At 32.7% G+C, this 21,468-nt stretch overlaps 1 protein-coding gene across 13 annotated transcripts in view; it reads left to right on the top strand.

The window, feature by feature from the left end:
- The window catches only part of CNBD1 (cyclic nucleotide binding domain containing 1), a 543,788-nt gene that overhangs the window by 358,840 nt on the left and 163,480 nt on the right, over positions 1–21,468 (top strand). The window lies entirely within an intron of this gene.

Genomic DNA, 21,468 nt, shown 5'->3' with positions numbered 1-21,468 from the left:
TTAATCAACTGAACCACCCACATTGGACCACCCAGGTGCTCTAAATAATAACCTATTTTCAACAAATTAATACCTTGCTCTAAGTTGCCAGTGCTTTTGTCCAGTCCATTTCTCACTGCTATCTGGAAGTTACATATGCACGACATTCTATATGCTCTTAGGTCAATAGCCGTGTCATTAGTTTTCTCTCTCTAGATATTAGCACTACTGAATTTATATCAGTGACATTGCTGTACATTTTGGATCCCAAACTAATGTTTATTGAAGATTTTCCAAGCTACTAGTTAATGACAAGAGGAGCAGATCTTAGCTCTAGTGAAATATAGTGGAGATCTACATTGCATATAAAAAGAAGACAAAAATAAAGCTCTACTAGGTGCAGTCTACCTCTGCCTATAGCATTCTTATTTAATTTTTTTGCATTTCTACATGCAAATGATTGCATGAATAATTAATTAAGTTCATATGCTGACTTTCAAACTTTGATAAAAATGATGTTATTTGCATGTTTTTATAAATCTAGCATTTTGGAAGAACTAAACATTTCAACTAATAATACTCTGTAAAATCTTTTGTTGAACCAAGACAAATCTTGGGTTAGTAGAGGTCAGCCATGTCAAGGATCTGTATTTCCCATTTGGTCTCTGTAGATAACCAAATCTTATAGGAACTTCTAAGACATAGGTAGAGCTCTGAGAAGAATGAGAACATTGACGTAAATTTAGGCTTAAGTGCTACAATAGTTCTGTTTCAATACCTCAAATAGCATACTTTTAATGTTCTGAATTATTTTCATTATTTAATTTTTGGCCATTTTGTGATAGTAGTCATATTTTATGATATTTATTTATTTATTTATCTATTTATTTATTTATTTAATATTTAAAGAGAGAGAGAGAGAGAGAGATCATGAGCCTGGGGAAGGTCAGAGGGAGAGGGAGAAGTCTACTCCCTGCTGACCAGGAAGCCCAACAAGGCGCTCAATCCCAGGACTCTGGGATCATGACTTGAGCTAAAGACAGATGCTTAATCAAATGAGCAACCCAGGCTCGGGGTTTCTAATATTTATTTTCACATCAACTCAGTTTTTCATCCAGAAAGCTTGGCAAGGCTAAAATACCATATATTTAAATTCCATTTCAGACAGGACAAAGTGATATTGAACTTGAGAGATTTGCTTCTTTTTTTGTGCATACTATATTAATATTAATCCACTCATGTTTGTTTGACAAATGTTTTTTTAGGAAATATTGCTGCAACTTATCTTGAGATAATATTTGACATAGAATATAAAATCTAAATCAAATTTGAGTTACTCTCTAAGAATAAATGATATATTTTTGAATAATGTGATAATTATTTAGGCATTTTACACAGAACGATTTTCTTTATGTACTTAAGTAGTTATTCTCAAGAAGTACTTTGGCCCCTTATTTATTCATGCTTTTTTGTCAAATATTTAGGACACAGTTTTAAAGAGAAGAAATATAATATACATTACTTGAATAAATCTTTCAATCTTGAAGAAGTTATCAATAGTTTTTAATGCATGTGAACCACAAGAATATCACTTAACAAACCACCTCAACCACCTATTCAATATCTTGTATAACCTGCATTAAGAGATGTTTTCATTTATAATAGGGAGATTTGATACCTTATACTTTGTTCTAATGCTCTCTTTATTAGATTGAAAGTTACTTGCAGATTTTTTAAATTACTTGTTATAAAATAGAAAGCTATAAGAAAAAAATAGATTGGTTATATAAATTTCACATTTCTAACATTTTTGTCACTTTTCTTATATAATGACAGTAGAAAAAACATGTGAGTAATAGAAATAATTTGCATAATGGCACACTAAGACAAAAATTTGTCTTAGCCTCCATTTTCTATCTTATATTTTTTTAATGTAAACTGTTGGTTTTGCTTTGTCTGTTTATCTCAGAAGAATGGTCAGCAACTTTTTCTAGAACACTGGAAAAGTCTTTTCTGAGTACCAGAAGCATACTGTAATAATAGTATGAATATTTTAATATGGCTAACATTTGTTAATTTGATTACATTTTTAAGGAAGAAATGATACCAATGTTCTCTTTCAAATTTAGTATAACATGGGAGTTAAAGCTGACAAAGATAATACAAGAATATATAAAAATATTTAAAAAGACTATTTAGAAATCTTAAATGTGAATATCAATATGAAAATCCTGAAAATTATATTGGAAGACATAATCCAGCAGAACTTTAAAGAATAACGCACCAAAATGTTGGTTCATTCTAGAAATTCTTTGAGAACTAGTTCAATATATATATTTTTTAAAAGGCATTAATATATTTTACTAAAATATAAATCAAGGTAGAAATATAATCTATGTTCATGACAGATAAAATACCTTTGAGGAAATTCTAACACAAATTCCAAATAAGATGAGAATAAATGAAAAGTTCTATAATATGATAAAATTATCTAGATCTCAAAAAATAATTTAGCTATGTTCTTAACAGTAAATACCAGAATTATTATTGAAGTGATAAACTTACTAGCATTTGTATTTATTTATTTTTAAAGTTTTTATTTAAATTCCGGTTAACGTAGAGTGTAATCTTAGTTTCAGGTGTACAGTTTAGTAATTCAATATTTACATACAATACTTGCATAACATTTAAAAAAAATAAAGAACATGAACTTGCAAAAGGGGGAAGTAAAATAATTATTATTTACTTATTATATTACTTATACCTTAATAATTGTGAAATCAACGAGAAAGTTATTAGGAATCATGGAATTTATTGAAACTACTCGTGGCAAGATTAATATTTAAGTTTTATTTTATAAAAGCTATTTATAAAATTGAAAGGAAGAAGAGATTATATATAATAGTAATAAAAATATGAACTATCTAGAAATACGCTCAATAAGAAATATATATATAAATCAACTGAATTACATAAAATAAGATAATAATTGAGGCAAAGCTTATTTTTTAATAGGAAAATACATTACTGCAAAAATGACGTTTTTCACTAATTTTTAGCCTAAGGTAAACCTAATAAAAAACAGCAGCAGGAATTCTTTTTAAGGTTGATTATGTTGATACTAATATCTACATAGAAAATTAAATAAGCAAACTTTAAATATACTTTTAAAATACTGAAAGAATGTAATATAAATCAGATATTTTATTTTGTAGGCAAACTAATTGAAAGACTAAGGAATAAAACAGCAATTTCATATAATATAGAGGTGTTATTTCAAAAGTAGGAGAAAAGCTTATTAAATATCTGATTGTTGGATAAGCAATGAACAGGAACAAATGCGTCAGGTGGATTAAAAACGTCTCTGTAAACAATGATATCATAACATTGTTATAAGAAAACAAAAGCAAATTCATTCTCTAACCTTTGATGGAGGAAGTCCTTTATGACTCAATAAAAAAAAAGTAAAAGACATAAATTGAAATAATAATCTCTGAGTAATAAAAATTCAGTATTCTAAGTGGTAAAGTGTTCTATCAATATTAATATGCAAATGGCCTAATAAAGTTGCTGTACACATGAGAAAAAAATCATTTTAATATAAAACTGCCTGTTACCAGTAGTTGTAAAATCTCAAAGGAGGCAGGTAGGGGGAAGAGAATGAAGAAAGAAGAGAATAATTAGTTCTCGGCAGATTCTCTTACGTGGACCACCTGAGAGTTGCGCTATAAGAAGTAACAACCTCTTCCTCTACGCCCTCTTGTTCAGCAGCCCCAAAGCAGCAACCATGTATGAATGCATCTCCATCTCTGCTGGCCAGGCTGGTGTCCAGAGTGACAATGCCTGCTGAGACCTCTATTGCCTACAACACAGCATCCAGCCTGATGGTCAGATGTTAGGTGCTGAAACCACTGGGGGAGAGGACTCCTTCAATACCTTCTTTAGTGAGACGGGTACTGGGAAGCATATGCTCAGGGCAGTGTTTGTAGAACTGGAGCCCACAGTGATTGATGAAGTTTGCACAGGAAGCTACCGGCAGCTTTGCACTGTGGAGCCCTCAGTGATTGATGAAGTTTGCACAGGCAGCTACTGGCAGCTTTCAACCCGAAGCACCTCATTACAGGCAAGGAAAATGAGACCAGTAACTATGCCCAAGGGCACTACACCAGTGGCAAGGAGATCATTGACCTTGTCTTGGACCAAATTCAGAAACTGGCCGACCAGGGCACAGGTCTTCAGGGCTTCTTGGTCTTCCACAACTTTGAAGGGGGAACTGGTTCCGGCTTCACCAACCTGCTGAGGGAACATCTCTCTATTGATTATGGCAAGAACTCCAAGTTGGAGTTCCCCATTTACCCAGCACCCCTTCCTCAGTTTCCAGAGCTGTAGTTGAGCCCTACAACTCTGTTCTCACTACCCACACCACCCTGGCACACTCTGATTGTGCCTTTATGGTAGACAATGAGGCCATCTATGACATCTGTCGTAGAACACTTGATACTGAATGCCCAACCTACAATAACCTAAATAGGTTGATAGGTCAAATTGTGTCTTCAATCACTGCTTCCCTCAGATTTGATGAGGCCCCAGCCAACTAGATGGTGAAATGTGACCCTCACCATGGTAAATACATGGCTTGCTACCTGTTGTACTGTGGTGTCTTCGTTCCCAAAGATATCAGTGCTACCATTGCCACCATCAAGATCAAGCGTGCCATCCAGTTTGTGGACTGGTGCCCCACTGACTTCAAAGCTGGCATTAATTACCAGCCTATGGTACATGGTGGAGACTTGGCCAAAGTACAGTGTGCTGTGAACATGCTGAGCAACATCACAGCCATTGCTGAGGTCTGGGCTCACCTGGACCAAGAGTTTGCCATGATGTATGCCAACCATGTCTTTGTTCACTAGTATGTGGGTGAAAGCATGACATAGGAGAGTTTTCTGAGGTCCATGAGGATATGGCTGCCCTTGAGGAGGATTATGAGGAAGTTGGTGTGGATTCTGTTGAAAAAGAGAGTGAAGAAGGAGAATACCAAAGTTAAAAATATCACAAGGAGCTGCTTTTACAGGGAAGCTTATACTGTGTTAAACATTGAAAAGTTGTGCTCTGGTCAATTAATTTGTATATAACAGTGTATACTTTCACATATAATTATTGACCTGTGCTTTAAAATATAAAACTTCGTGGAGCTCCAGGATGGCTCAGTCGGTTGGGGGACCAACTTTTTATTTTGGCTCACGTCATGATCTCAGGGTCCTGAGATCGAGTCCTGTTTTCTGGCTTCACCCTCCGCAGGGAGTCTGTTTAAGATATCTCTCTCCCTCTGCCCTTTCCCCTCCTCGCACTCTCTTTCTCTCTCTCTCTCTCTCTCTCTCTCTCTCAAATAAATAAATCTTAAAAAAAAAACTCAGAAACCAAAACAGAATGCTTTTAAACAGACTCAAGCTGTCCATTTCTCTGATGGGTTTGGATAAAGTATTCCCTGTCTTAAATGAAAAAACAAACAAACAAACAAACAAAAAAGATAGCTCTCTATGAGGGAATAAAAAACTTACATAATTCAACTTCACTTATTTTTGAAAACTCGATTTTAATGAGATTTCTACCTATCCCACAGACAAAAATTGAAAATAATTTGAAAACACAAGATTCTCTAGGAAGTTAGAAAGCAAGAATCTTATGCATTTTAGGTGGGCATGTCAGCTGGTACAGCATGTTTCAAGACTAATTTGTCAAAATTTATAAAAAATGAAAATCCTTATGCTAGAAAATTCTATTTCTAAAAATTTATACTACCAATGTGCACTTGTTCAAAGATATATGTACAATAGTTTTTATTGCACAGTTTTTTGCAATGAGAAGTGAATTAATGTCCATCAAGAAGGGGCTGGTTAAATAAATATTGGAACATTTATTCAATGGGGAGATACCACCACTATAAAGAATGAAGCAAATCATATATGCAGATGTATATAGATGTCTGAGATATACTGAAAGTGAAAAAGTTCCAGAATGTGTGTAGAGGTTGATTTTAGTGGTGCATAATTATTTACTGAATCATATCCATATATAAGTATGTAGCTATATAAATACTAATTGGTATGAGTTTGTAGTTATGTATATATGCATTATGTAGTGTAATATACACTTAAGAACATCACTGGAAGAGGATAATGACTTGGGTTTGAATTCTGACTACACTACTTTTATTTGTGAGATATTGGACAAATCATGTAAATCTGTTTCTAATTTTTCTCCTCTGTAAGAGGGGGAATAATAATAGTACTTATCTTAGAAGATTGTTTTCAGAATTTTCTATTGTGATTTGTCTGGCTTGAGGTGTATTAATTCTATTGATCTTCTCAAAGCATCAGCTTTGGGTTTTTTGTATTTTCTATATTTTCCTATCTTCCTTTCATTGATTTTTACTCCTATCTTTATTATTTACTTTTTTTCTGCTCAAGTTGAGTTTAATACACCATTATTGTATCAAGATGGAAACTGAGGTTGTTGACTTAAGACTTTTCCCCCTTTTTAATATAGCCATTTAATGCTATTCTTTCTATGTACTGCTTTAGAAGTACTTCACAAATGTTGGTTATGGTCTTTTTTTTCATCCCACTCAAAACACTTTGTAATTTTCCTTTTGATTTCTTCTTGACCCAGAGTTTATCTGAAACTACGTTATTAAGCTTCCAAGTATTTTTTCCAGGTAATTATTTTAAATTTAATTCTATTTTTGTCAAAGAATATATTTTATGTGATGTGAATTCCTTAAAGTTTGTTAAAAGATGTTTTATGGTCCATAATATGGTCTATATAGTAAGTGTTCCATGTGTACATGGTTTTTTTTTTAAGATTTTGTTTATTTATTCATGACAGAGAGAGAGAGGCAGAGACATAGGCAGAGGGAGAAGCAGGCTCCCTATGGGGAGCCTGATGAGGGACAAGAGCCCAGGACCCCGGAATGAAGACCTGAGCCAAAGGCAGATGCTCAACCACTGAACCACCCAGGTGCTCTCCATGTGCACTTGTAAACAACATGTATTCTGATATTTTGGGGTAGAAAAGTCACTTCAGTCAAATGTGGACTATTTTGGGCCATTTTTTTCAGATACTCTTTGGGGTACCACAGTTTACATGTATATTAGGCCAATGGAACTTGTTCTCTATTTCACTATTGCTTCATCCTCTGTGTATGTGTGTGCGCTTGCTTATGTGTGTTTGATTATTTTATTTTATCCCCCTCTGTTCTATTTTGGATTCTATTACCATGTCTTCATTTTATTAATATTTTTTTCTGCATTGTCTAATTTACTACAAATTATATCATTTGCATTTCTCATATCAGTCATTTTAGTCCTCATCTTTAGAAATTCAATTTAAATCTTTGTAGCCACAGGAAAAATGCACTTTCTCTCAACTAATAAATTATATATAAATGTAGATATAGAGAAAGTTAACATAATTTTACCTAGGTTTAATTATAATACTTTAATCAACAAATATTGATTAATTATGAAATAACATTGCTCTGTGAGAAATTAACAGTGAAAACTGTAGCATTTGAAAATAATAGAGATAATTCTAACCAATCAGGAAAAAGTTTCTGTGTAGCTTATAAATACTTCTATGCATACATGCTTATATTATGATAAAGGTAATGTGCATAAGCCTGCATAACTTATTTTGGTGTCCTTTCAGTGAATTATGTCTTTTTTATTTCTTTTTTGAATAATTGCACAATTTTTAAATTATCTGAATAAATTTTTTTAAAAAATACTTATGTCCTCCAGCTTGAAATCTTCTTAAAATAGTGACACATTCCAAAATCAAGTCCAGATTTCACACCATATGAACAAAATATATTTGCTTGCTTTTTGCATTACGTGACATTGTGAAGATGTTCTTTTAACTCCAAAAAAGAAAAAAAAATTTATTTGGAATCCAATAAACATTCAACTCTCCCCCACTACTGCTTTGTTTTTCACTATCTGCCTCATCTAGGTAACTATATTTTAGGCTTTTGGAAAACATGATTAATAGTGTTTTCTGCATGGAAAGAAGTACATACTAATTGTTTAATTAAATTAAATAATTTCACTGGTTACTTTTGTTTCTACACTTGCATTTTTAGATAAGGGCAATAAGATCAAGTCTTCAAACTTGGAAAATAACATATTTTCAACAACGCTAAATTTGACAAAATATTTCTGAGACTTTTCTCAGTTGTCTCTGTAAACACATCTGGTGTGATTATAATTCTGGAGTTTCAATAGAGAAAAAATACTTTGTCAAAGTTAAAATTATGTGCCATCTCTCTTAGGTCAATGATTGATTAATAATATTTCAAAAACTTAAAGAAGTTTTGTTGATAGGAAATTGTGTGTGTGTGTACATTACTCAGGATATGTTTTTTTTTTTTTTTTTTTTTTTACTCAGGATATGTTATAATGGAGAAACAATGAAAAAATATTAGTAACTCAAGTTGAATCTTAGCACCAGATTATTTTTTTGTTGTTGTGATCAAAAATACACACAGACATACACAACTTTGAAGTATATGATATTGTTAACTATGCACACAGTGTTGTACAACAGATCCCTAGAGCTGCCTTGTATGTGACAGCTGTTTGTACCTGCTGCTTTCAAAATTCTCTCTTTTGACTTTTGACAATTTTGTCTGTGTTGCTTTTTTTTCCTAGTTGGAGTGAATTGAGCTTCTTGAATTTATATATTAATTTTTTCTCAAATTCACAAAGTTTTTAGTCATTAGTCCTTCACATAAGATCTCTGCCCCTTTTTCATTTTGTCTCCTTTTGAGCCTCCTATAATATACATGTTCTTTTTGATGTTTAGTCCTTCAGGCTCTCTTCATTCTTTTTTATTATTTTTCTTTTGGCTCCTGTGCCTCAGTAATTTCAAAAGTCCTACCTTCGAGTTTGCTGATTCTTTCTGTTAACTGATCAAGAACTATAAAGTGCCTCTAGTGAATTTTTCAATTCATTTTATTTTATTCTTTAGTTCTAGAATTTCAGTTTGATTGTTCTTCATTGGTTCTATCTCTGATGTTATTCTCATTTTGTTCTTAAATCATTTTCCTGATTTCATTTAGTTGCCTGTGCTCTCTTTTAATTCATTGAACATCTCTATGACTTTTTTAAGCTCTATATCTTACCAGACGTATTTTTAAAAAATTCTATATCTTACCAGACATAATTCATATATCTCAATTTCTTTAGAGTTGATTTCTTGTGATTTACTTTGTCCCTTTGAAAGGTCCATATTCCACTGCTTCTTTGTATATTTTGTTATCTTCTGTTGGGACTTTGGAATTAAAAAAAAAAATAAATCACCTCTCCAGTCTTTGTGTTATAGTTTTTACACAGGGAGGTTTTTCTTCAGTCAGCCCAACTGGATATTCTAGGGATCTTTCAAGTCTTTTCTGGGGCTGTATTTTCTCTGGGTTATTATGTGTCATTTCCTTATTAAAGAGGTTTGCCAAGTTCCACCACTGACAACTACCTAGTGTCTGTCTGTCTGTGGTACTGTAGACTCTGGTACATGTTGAACATTTTTGTTCTCAGTGGATCTCAACCCGGCACACCTTTCCTGTCAGTACTTAAATTCAGGCAAAATAAAAATAAAAATCAGCTTCCAAAAGGTCAGAACATTGGATGTCCATTCCACTCCTTTACTCCATCCAGAGAGAATTTGGGTGTTAGTGGTTTCTTCCCATTCATGCCACAGCATGACTAGGAGGGGGTCTGTGAGAAAGTGCCATGAATTTTCCTACCAGATTTTATGTGGTTGGTTTGGTGCTTGCCTACAGTGTAGGAACTTCTTAATTGGCTTCTGGATTTCTCACAAAGGCAATTAGTTGTATAATGTTAATTCTACTTCTCTGAGGGGAAAACAGGTCTGAGGTTTCCTCTACCATCTTGCTAGATCTGAACATATTATTCAGGTTATTTCTTAGTCCTTTTCAGGTAATTCATATATTTCCATTTTTTAGGGTTGGCTTCTGAAGATTTATTATCCCTTTGCTTGGGCTGTTTTTTTCATATTTGTACATTTGAAAAAACATCCACCTCTCCCAGTTTTTATGAACTATGATTATATAGGGAAAAACCTTTACCAGTCAGTCTAGCGAGAGAATCTGGTGGCCTCTCAAACCTTTTCTGTGGATGTGTCTTCTGTGTCTATAGATTCCTAATTAGAGGAATTTACTGGTTAGCTTATTATTTATTTATTTATTTATTTATTTATTTATTTATTTATTTAGGAACTCATAATCTCTTGCACTCTCTTGTATCTTCTGTTGTACCATGGGCCCTCCGAAGCAGCAATGTGCTAACCAGTTCTTTATTATTCTTAGCAGCCCCCCTACACTAGAAGATGCTAGATCTCACCCATAACCCAAGAGAAACAGGGAAGAAGCCAAAGCATCAGGTAGCCTACCAAAACAGCAACCAGAACACTGAATGATGCACCTCTTCTCTTTTCCTGTGAAGGAGAAGCTACTGAGCTATATTGGCCTCTGTCTGCTATACCATGAATTTTCTGGAAAAGCAGCATAAAACACAGTTTCTATTTGTTCTCAGCAGTCCCCAGAAATCTACTTATGAAAATAATATCAGTGAATGCATTTTGGGAAAACAAAGATTATAAAGCATATATAACATATAATTATGCTTTTATAGAATTATTAACCTTTTCCTATATTTTTCTAGGCTTTTAATTCAGAAGCAAATAATATTTAGTATTTTGTCAAAGTTGAATACTGAGTTAACAGAACTCTTTTTTATTGGCCCTTATAAAATGAGCATATTCCATGTCAATAACAGTTTACATCCACGAAGGCAAAAGAAACAAAAGCAAAAATGAACTATTGGGACTTCATCAAGATAAGAAGCTTTTGCACAGCAAAGGATACAGTCAACAAAACTAAAAGGCAACCTACAGAATGGGAGAAGATATTTGCAAATGACATATCAGATAAAGGGCTAGTATCCAAGATCTATAAAGAACTTATTAAACTCAAAGCAAAGAAACAAACAATCCAATTGTGAAATGGGCAAAAGACATGAAGAGAAATCTCACAGAGGAAGACATAGACATGGCCCACATGCATATGAGAAAATGCTCTGCATCACTTGCCATCAGGGAAATACAAATCAAAACCACAATGAGATCCCACCTCACACCAGTGAGAATGGGGCAAATTAACAAGGCAGGAAACTACAAATGTTGGAGGGGATGCGGAGAAAAGGGAACCCTCTTGCGCTGTTGGTGGGAATGTGAACTGGTGCAGCCACTCTGGAAAACTGTGGAGGTTCCTCAAAGGGTTAAAAATAGACCCGCCCTACGACCCAGCAATTGCACTGTTGGGGATTTACCCCAAAGATACAGATGCAGTGAAACGCCGGGACACCTGCACCCCGATGTTTATAGCAGCAATGGCCACGATAGCCAAACTGTGGAAGGAACCTCGGTGTCCAACGAAAGATGAATTGATAAAGAAGATGTGGTTTATGTATACAATGGAATATTCCTCAGCCATTAGAAATGACAAATACCCACCATTTGCTTCAACGTGGATGGAACTGGAGGGTATTATGCTGAGTGAAATAAGTCAATGGAGAAGGACAAACATTATATGGTCTCATTCATTTGGGGAATATAAATAATAGTGAAAGGGAATAGAAGGGAAGGGAGAAGAAATGGGTAGGAAATATCCGAAAGGGAGACAGAACATGAGAGACTCCTAACTCTGGGAAACGAACTAGGGGGGGTGGAAGGGGAGGAGGGCGGGCGTGGCGGTGACCGGGTGGCGGGCACTGAAGGGGGCACTTGACGGGATGAGCACTGGGTGTTATTCTGTATGTTGGCAAATTGAACACCAATAAAAAATAAATTTATTATTAAAAAATAACAGTTTTAAAAGTTCTGAATTTTAGTGCAAGCATAATCTATGACTTATTATAACTTATTTAAACATTTATCTTATGATTATCATTTAAGTTGGATAAAATATTATATGCTCAGTTTTGAATACTTAATGCAAGAATACCTAACTCTTTACCTGATTATTTCCTTAGGAAAAATTCTTGGAATTAGGAGTGTTTCATCAATGTATATAATTATATCATTCTTGACACATGCTGTAAGTTTACCTCTTATAAAAGTTCTAACAACTTTTTCATATGCTTGGCTTAGATTTTTATTAGGGTGTTAGCTTACACAAGACACTAACATGCAGAGGAATGGTGTGCTTTATATAACAAGAAGTGTCATGCCATCAATGGAGAAAGACTAGTTTAAAAAAAAATAAGTGTTAGAAAAGAATTTGCACATATGGGGAAAAAGATATTTAACTAGATATCATGTGACAAAAATAATTTAAAATTGATTAGTCATTAAGTCAAAAATAGAGATGACAATAGGAAATATATGGATATACAATTTACATTGAATGTTCTATATCTAAAAGTAATGAGATTAAAAAGAAAACAGTTTCAGAATAATTAACAAATAAGTATTATAAAAATAGTATACAACATATAGGAATACATTAATATTCCATTTTAAAAATCAAATGGGATTTATTATATCTCTAAATTTGTTTTGAAAAATACTAAAATATTAAAAACAACAATTTTCACATGTTTTTCAATTCAGAATGTTGTGCACAAAAATGAAGGCTGGATCATTAGTAGATATATTAAAGTATGCTTTTGCATGAATATATAGAGAGTGATTGAACTAATTTGAGTGTAAATAACCAATGTTCTGAAAGCATATAATAAAATAAATCTCTTTAGTTGAAAAGTTTACCTACACTGGCCCAGATTACATTAACATATGTCAAGAGGAATATCTCCTGAATCAAAATTAATTATTGTGAAATTAATGAAGTAAATCATTATCTCAGATAATGAATAAATGTATGTGCTAGATACAAATGATGAATGCATCATACTATCCATGTACTTCCTTGGGCCAGTCCATTTAGTATGTGATTATTCATCTCTGAAATAATGCTGCCTAAGTAATTGAAATGAAATCAATGAAGGATGGTTAGGTAGTGTCAGAATGAAGTAACTAATCAGTGTATCATTGTTAAATGGACAATTACCATGATTAAATAGAATTTATGATTAAAATATATGATTGTCAGGTGAAAACTTATAAAACTTTTATTTTTCTACATAAATATGAAAATGATTTTCTTCTATTAGACTAATGCTATTTATGAAGCACTGTCTCTTGCAGATTAGGTTAGATTATCTCTTCGATCTTCTACAGAACTTTGTGAGATAAGGTTGTTTTGCCATTATGACTGAAAATTGTATTTTGATTCCAAATGTGAGGCTAAATACAATGATTACTTTCAGAACACACAATATCCCACTGAAATAAAAAATATATACCTACTTATGTATTTAACTAACCATCCCTCTCCATATGTATGTGTGTGATCAAGATTAATCATTCTCTCTCTCTCTCTCTCTCTCTCTCTCTATATATATATATATATATATATATATATATATATATCAAGATTAATCACAGTTCTGGGAAAAAACGATGATATCAGTAAAATCAGAAATATTTTTGGAAGATGATAATCACACAGTTCCTGTGTTATTTGAAATGTTTCCTTTTAAATGTTTCTATTTGCTTAGCATCAAGTTAGTCATTGGTAATGCTACTGAAATTCTTTGGTGATCAACATCTCTTTCACAGAAGAAAGGTCTCTGGATCTTCCAACTGATCCATATTTGCTCAATACTACTTTTTCTTGTGGAATTAACCTCTTAAAAATAACAATTATGCTTTGTTTATTCTGACTGTGACACTATAGTCAAATAAGGTCAAATGTCGTTCTTTTCCTTAAACTCTTTGACTACATCAACAAGAGTCAGTTTCTTTCCTTAAATCAATATGTCATAGTTTGTACAAGAAGCAATAACTAATTTTGTGAAATAATAGGAAACATCACTTAAAATACCATAAAAAAATTCAACTATCCAGAAATAAACTAAGTGAGAAAAGTGCAAACCTCTTATGGTCCAAACCTCACAACTTTTGGGAATGATATAAAGAAGACTTAGGGAATAGATATTATTTTTTAAAGGTTTTATTTATTTATTCATTTATGAAAGACATACATATATAGAGAGAGACACACAGAGACACAGGCAGAGGGAGAAGGAGGCTCCATGCAGGGAGCCCAATGTGGGACTCGATCCTGGGACTCCAAGATCACACCCTGGGCAAAAGTAGGTGCTAAACTGCTGAGCCACTCAGGGATCCCAGGAATAGAAATTACATTGGAATATTTATCATTTAATTCCATCTAAACTAATATATTGACTTCAATAAATTGAATAGAATGCTAAGGAAATTATTGACAGAGTATCTTATGGGACTTGAAGCCCATAAATACCAGGGTTTTCAAGGACAAACTATATTGTTTGAATATTTTTTCAGCATCATAATTTTATCTGGAAAAGCAAAGACAGAATATTCCAAGGAAATTTTGGTAAAATTTCAACAGGAAAACTTTTCTCGCTGTAATTATAATAGTCTAATGTTAAAATAATTAAGAGTTTTGGGGGATCCCTGGGTGGCGCAGTGGTTTGGCGCCTGCCTTTGGCCCAGGGCGCGATCCTGGAGACGGGCTCCCGGTGCATGGAGCCTGCTTCTCCCTCTGCCTGTGTCTCTGCCTCTCTCTCTCACTGTGTGCCTATCATAAATAAATAATAAAAAACAATTAAAAAAAAAAAGAGTTTTGGAGCACAGCATCACAATAAAGTAATCATAGAAAACCTTTCATAACTTTATTATCAACTTACACATGACAGCAGGGACATTTCAAAGCAATGGGAATAGGATAGAATTTTCAACAATTGTTCTGGGACCTTTATACATATGAGATAAAAATTCTTACTTAAAGGGAGCCTGGGTGGCTCAGTCGGTAAACTAAGCATCTGCCTTTGGCTCAGGTCATGATCCCAGGGTTCTGTGATCTAGCCCCTCATTGGACTACCTGTCTTTCTTTCTGCCCCTCCCCCTGCTTGTACTCTCTCACTCTTGCTGTCTCTCAAATAACTAGAATTTTAAAAAAATTCTTACCTCATGCATTATTCAAATATAAATAATATGAAACATTTAAATTAAAAAATCTTACAAATATATTGAAACAAAATATGGGAATATTTTGTTAATAATAATTGTCTCAATTTTGAGTTTATCAAAATTTTAACAGGTTTGATCACATATAAAATAGTAAAGGTTATGTGGTGAAATTATAAATATAAGAAATTATAAAATATAAATATAAAAATGTAAATATGTCATTCTTAGGGCACTATAAGTAAATATTTGCAATGTATAAAATAATGAAGATTAAATAACCATACTCTATGTAGAATTACTACAAATAAATAAGAAAAGACAAAAAGCTCAGTATTAAAAATGGACAGCATATATGACCAAAATTCATTAAAATTATACAAATAGTAAATATATAAACAAATGGATTCTAACCCTCAGTAAATATCAAGGACATAACCATTGAAATAATTAGGTTTCATTTTCCAATTTATCAAAAATTTATCAGAATTTACTACTAGATGCTATATGAAAAACTTAATTCATTTTTTTCAGTTTCAAGTTTTTATTTAAATTACAATTAGTTAATATATGATGCAATATTAGTTTCAGGAGTAGAATTTAGTGATTCATCACTTAAATATGGCACCCAGTGCACATCACAACAAATGCCCTCCTTAATGACCATCACCTACTTATCCCATCCCCCGCCAATTCCCTTCCAGTAACCCTCAGTTTGTTCTCTATAGTTAAGGGTCTGTTTTATGGTTTTAAATTCCACAAATGAATGAAATCTTATGGTGTCTATCTTTCTTCAACTGAATTATTTTGCCTAGTGTAATACAGTCTAGCTCCATCCATATCATTGTAAAGGGCAAAATTCCATTCTTTTTGAAGGCTGAGTAATATTCAATTGTATATGTACATCACCTCTTCTTTATCCATTCATCCGTGGATGGACATTTGGGCTCTTTCCCTGATTTGGCTATTGATGTCCATGATTGGCTATATGTTGCTATAAACATCAGGATGCGTGTACCTCTTTGAATGTGTACGTTTATATTCTTTGAGTAAATACCTAGTAGTATAATTGCTGGATTGTAGTTCTATTTTTAACTTTCTGAGAAACTACCAAAATGTTTTCCAGAGTGGCTGCACAAGTTTGCACCCCCTCCAACAGTGTCAGAGGGTTCCCTTTTCTCCAAATCCCTGCCAACACCTATTGTTCCCTGTGTTGTTAATTTTAGCTGTTCTGACAGGTGTGAGGGGATATCTCATTGTAGTTTTGATTTGTCTTTTCCTGATGATGAGTGATGTTGAACATCTTTTCCTGTGTCCATTAGCTGAAAAGTTTAATTTATGGAAAATTTTGCACTTATCTGTGGATGTTCATAGGACATTTATTGTAGTATATTTTTAACTACCAAAACTTCGAACCATTTAAAAGCTTAACTCTAGGCAGCCCCGTTGGCTCAGCGGTTTAGTGCCGCCTTCAGCCCGGGGTGTGATCCTGGAGACCAGGAATCGAGTCCCACTACCGGCTCCCTGCGTGGAGCCTGCTTCTCCCTCTGCCTGTGTCTCTGCCTCTCTGTGTGTGCGTGTCTCTCATGAATAAATAAATAAATATTTTAAAAAAGAGAAACTATTTCAATATTAAAAAAAAGTTTAACTCTAGGAAAATGATTACATTCCCCTAAATTATGGTACCTCTACACCGTGGAGTCTGAAAAATAATGTTTATCTACACATACAGAAGTGGAAAGTTCACTAGAAAATATTGACAAAGATAAAAAAGAAATATTTTAAAAAGGTAATCAAAGCACAGAACAATATAAATGACATGATGTATTTATTTTAAAGTATGCATGTTAAGCTGATGAAACAGTCCTAACATACAGCACAATAGAACTCAAAGGAAATATTGTGGCAAACAAATGAGGCCTTATATATTGATACTAAGAATGAGAGTGAGAAAGGTGATTTTTAGGAACATATATGCACCAAAAAGCCTCAAAGAATATAAAGAAACCACCGATAGGCTTATAGAAAGGAACAAGTACCATAATCACTGTAGTTAACTGTTTATAGATAGCCCTCTGAGGAACAGATAGACCAAATAGTTTAAAATTGGAGACAATTAGAAACTGAACGTTACAAATAAATAATTCAAGCCAATAGATACATGTAGAACTCTATATATGAGATCCACTTAACCCCAGAATATAAGACATAAGCAATATTTACAAAAATACATTGCATATAGTGTTCACATAGAGTCAACAGCAAAATGTATTTAAATCTTAGAATTGGTTTTAAAAGGACAGCAATGGTATAGTCCAGTCATTTTAAAATGGAATTTTTTAAATAATCAAGATAACTCAGATAAGTTGATCTACCTCTCCCAAACTTATAAGAAAAATTTCTATCTTACAAAAGTCCTTTCAGAAATAACCTTTGTATACTTTACTATTTCCTGTATAATCACTTTACATTCTGTACCTGGTAATTCCAGAGTTTTTGGTATTTGGAAGTCGATACCTATAGTTTTGAGTTTATGATGACTCTTGCTCATGGCACTTTCTTTCCTTCAGTGACTTTCAGTTAAAGCCCAGATATGCTTGAAATATCTGGAAAACTTGATCAAAATGTATATAATAATAGCATATTCATATATACCATTTACTGAGGGGTAGACACAGGTAAATATTATGTTGTATATTTACTGAAGTAATCCTTAAGTGTGAGGAGAACCAAATATTACAAAGCAGTGTTCCAAATTCAAATGAAAAGGCAAAACCAAATGTGTAATTCTGAAAGCACCAAGCTCACTAAAGCTCAAGTAACAAAAAGAGCAATATTAAATAAAAGACACGGTATATGTGAGGGAAGAATATGGAATTCCTTGAAGTATCATATACTTACACTTCCCCTATACATATGTGTGTTTTTGTGTGTGTGTGTGTGTGTATTCAAACCTCTGGTTTTGAGTATATATGTTTATATATATATATTTATATAGAATGTATGTATGTATGTATCTATTTATCTATCATCTATTTACTGAGGAAAAATGGAAAAGTGTAGATAATTCAAAGTTGGAGTTGATGGGAGTGCAAATTGGTGCAGCCACAATGGAAAACAGTATGAAGGCTCCTCAAAAAATTAAAAATAGAACTGTTTATGATACAGCAATTCCATATCTGAATGTTTATCCAAGGAAAGTGAAAACATTAATTCAAAAAGATATATGCACCCCTGAGTTCACTGGAGCATTATTTACAATGCCAAGATATAGAAAAAACTCCAGTGTCCATCCATTGGTAGATAAATGGACAAAAAAGATGTGTTTTCTATACATACAATGGAATTACCACCTAGCTATTAGAAAAGAATGAGGTGTTGTCATTCGCAACAACAGGAGCGGACCTTTTGGGGGTTATACTAAGCAAACTTAGAGGACAGAAATACTGTATGATTTTGCTTATGTGTAGAATCTAAAGAATAAATGAACAAACAAAACAAAACTCATAAATACAGAGAATACACTGGTTTCCAGAGGGGAGAGGGATTGGCGAACGGGGAAATGGGTGAACAGGATCAGAAAGCACAAACTTCTAGTTATAAAATAAGTTAAGTCATGATGTAATGTAAGCATGGTGACTATAGTCAATAACGTATTATAAGTTTGAAAGTTACTAAGGAAGTGGTACTTAAAAGTTCTCATCACAAGGAAAACAATTTGCAATTTGCAATTTTGTGTGCTGACTAGTAATTAGAGTTATTGTGATGATCATTTTGCAATGTATGCAAATGTTGAATCTTTATATTGTATACCTGAAACTAATATATAATATTGTGTACTACTTATACTTCAATAAAAAATAAAAAATAGCAGTACTATTCTTCTATATCATTCTTTTTCCAGTAGCCTAGTTTTACAAGGAAGACTAGTATTCATCCAGCTAATGCATATCTTGCTTGATGCTGTATCAGTCTCACAGATCCTCAGATACACTTCTGGTTCAAAATTGTGTTTTGGTCTGTTAGGCTAATGGGCTGGGGTTTATCTTAATTAAGAAGATGTCCTTTAACAATCTTTCTAATCACTAGTTTCCATTTAAACTGAGACCTTAACTGTCCCAGTGCTGATGCTAATAGCCAGTAAGGAATTATCCTTCTTATCATGGCTTCTGATCTGATAATTGGAATAAAATAGTTTATTGGACTTACGACTAGTTTCTAGCATATAATAAACAACCGAAATAAAAAGAACAATGCCTAATATTTAGTTTCTGTGAATCCTTCTGATTTTCTTCTCCTTCTTATTTACCTTAAGATAAAATCAAGTTTGTTCTTTTTATAATGGCCTGATGATTTCCAGTTTTAGGATATGTGTCTGAATTTTTGATGAGGAGCTTCAAAACCTAATTTTTAAATACACATCAACTTTAATTCCTGAGCATCAATGAATATGACCTTTAAACAATAATAAAATTTCATCTATCTAGTCCATGACTAAATCTTTTCACTTAATATTGTATTATAATCCTTTGAATCCTTTTATGTTGTCATTTTTATGTAACCCAAGAGGAAAGGGTATAGAGATGACAATATTAATCTTGACATCACTGACGTAAGTTCTCTGTAATGGGAAGCAGCATCAGAGGCCAAATGAGTAAAAGTAGGAAACATAATGGCGGGGGGGGGAGGAGGATTAAGTCTTTACAGATAATTCATTTGATTTTTTTCTAGTCAAAAATAGTAATATTTAAAATTTCTTACCTGATGTTGATCCACATTTTTTGTAATATTAAATTCAGACTACTTACCTAGATGAAAATGGTTTTTCTATATTGTCTTCATTCAGATTAACATTTGCTATGGTTATTATAAAGACCTGAGACAATTGCTCAGGTAACAAATATCTACTCTATGGAATGAGATGGCCTCATAGACTTTGCTGCCATAATTGGGCTTTTTCATTGTTGCCTTGCCTTCAATGCAAAGAAGAATTTCTACTGTCTTTATCCTCTTTGGTATTATGTATGCTTCCCTATGATCTATATAGGGCTTGAATTTCAAGAAAAGATTTACAGTGGTGCAGCTCCGAAAGTTTAAAATGATGGGCTTCTTTAGTGCCTACTTAAGTGCATCCTTTTCTCATAACAGTTACCAAGAAACTCTATGCCTTCCTTTATATACTACTGATTGACTAAAAGAAGTAAAACAGTTATATGATAGTCCCTACTATAACCTTTTCTCTACTATCATATGACCTTTTAGTAGAAAGATACTTTGCTTTTCAGAGTAGGATCTATGAGAAAATTTTTTCTTGTCTATACAATTTACACATAATTTTACAGACCTACTTTACTTTCATATCTCAAGAAAATTTATAGTATCAATGTTTAGCTGTAAGAAATACAATATAAGAGAGAAGTGTTACCATAAAATTTTATTTAAGCAAAATAAATGATTGGTGACAGTAGAATAACCTTTTAATATTTTAATTATAAACTTTGAGCTCTGAATATTATATGAGGAAAAGGAGATGGCATATTCTCATAAACATGTCAACAAAGTAATTGAAATGTCACTTGATTTATCTTAAAAGTATTTTACATTATTTGCTGGCATTCGCTTTTTTGCTTATGGTAAATTATATTTACCAATTGTCACCTTGTTCTTTTTTAACCATAATTTTTGAAGAGATATACTATTCTCTAGCTTATTTTTCAATATAATCAATATTTTTTCTCATGTTGATAAATGCTTTTCTACACTATGAGAATGCTTTTGAATAATTGAAAATGTTTTTAATTGTCTACTTTATAAAATCACAAGAAAGATACACATGTATCTTTATATTTATATTATAATTTTTGAGTTTGGAATTTTCAGAAAAAATATTGAAATGTTTTAGAATGAACAAAGCTAAAATTGAATTTGAAATAGTTAATTTTAAATTATATTAGTTATAAATCCAATTGATTTTATTTAAATTACATTATGTTGATAAATCTCATGTTATATAGATCAAATGTTTTTTATTTACATTGCTTTTTAATCCATTGATAGTTGTAAAGATATTATCCAGTTCACCTTCAAGTATATCTTGGCCTTAGTGTGGCTTCACAAATTTGAGAAAATAATAATTATAATAATAATAATATGTTTTGTTACATAATATTTTATGCCAGACCTTAAGGGAAGTACTCGATACACACTTAATTACCATGAGTCAAGTATAGAACAAGGATTCCCAATTTTGCCATTTTAAAGATGAAAAGCTTGAAGCTCAGAGAAGTTCTATAATTTACTTAGGGTCACTTGTGAAGTGGGACAGTAGAGTTTTAAACCAGGACA

The sequence above is a fragment of the Canis aureus genome, chromosome 28 (genome assembly GCF_053574225.1).
Source record: "Canis aureus isolate CA01 chromosome 28, VMU_Caureus_v.1.0, whole genome shotgun sequence".
In the NCBI taxonomy this organism is placed as follows: domain Eukaryota; kingdom Metazoa; phylum Chordata; class Mammalia; order Carnivora; family Canidae; genus Canis; species Canis aureus.
The sequence above is the reverse complement of the archived record's forward strand: the minus strand, read 5'-3'. Positions and strand labels throughout refer to the sequence as shown.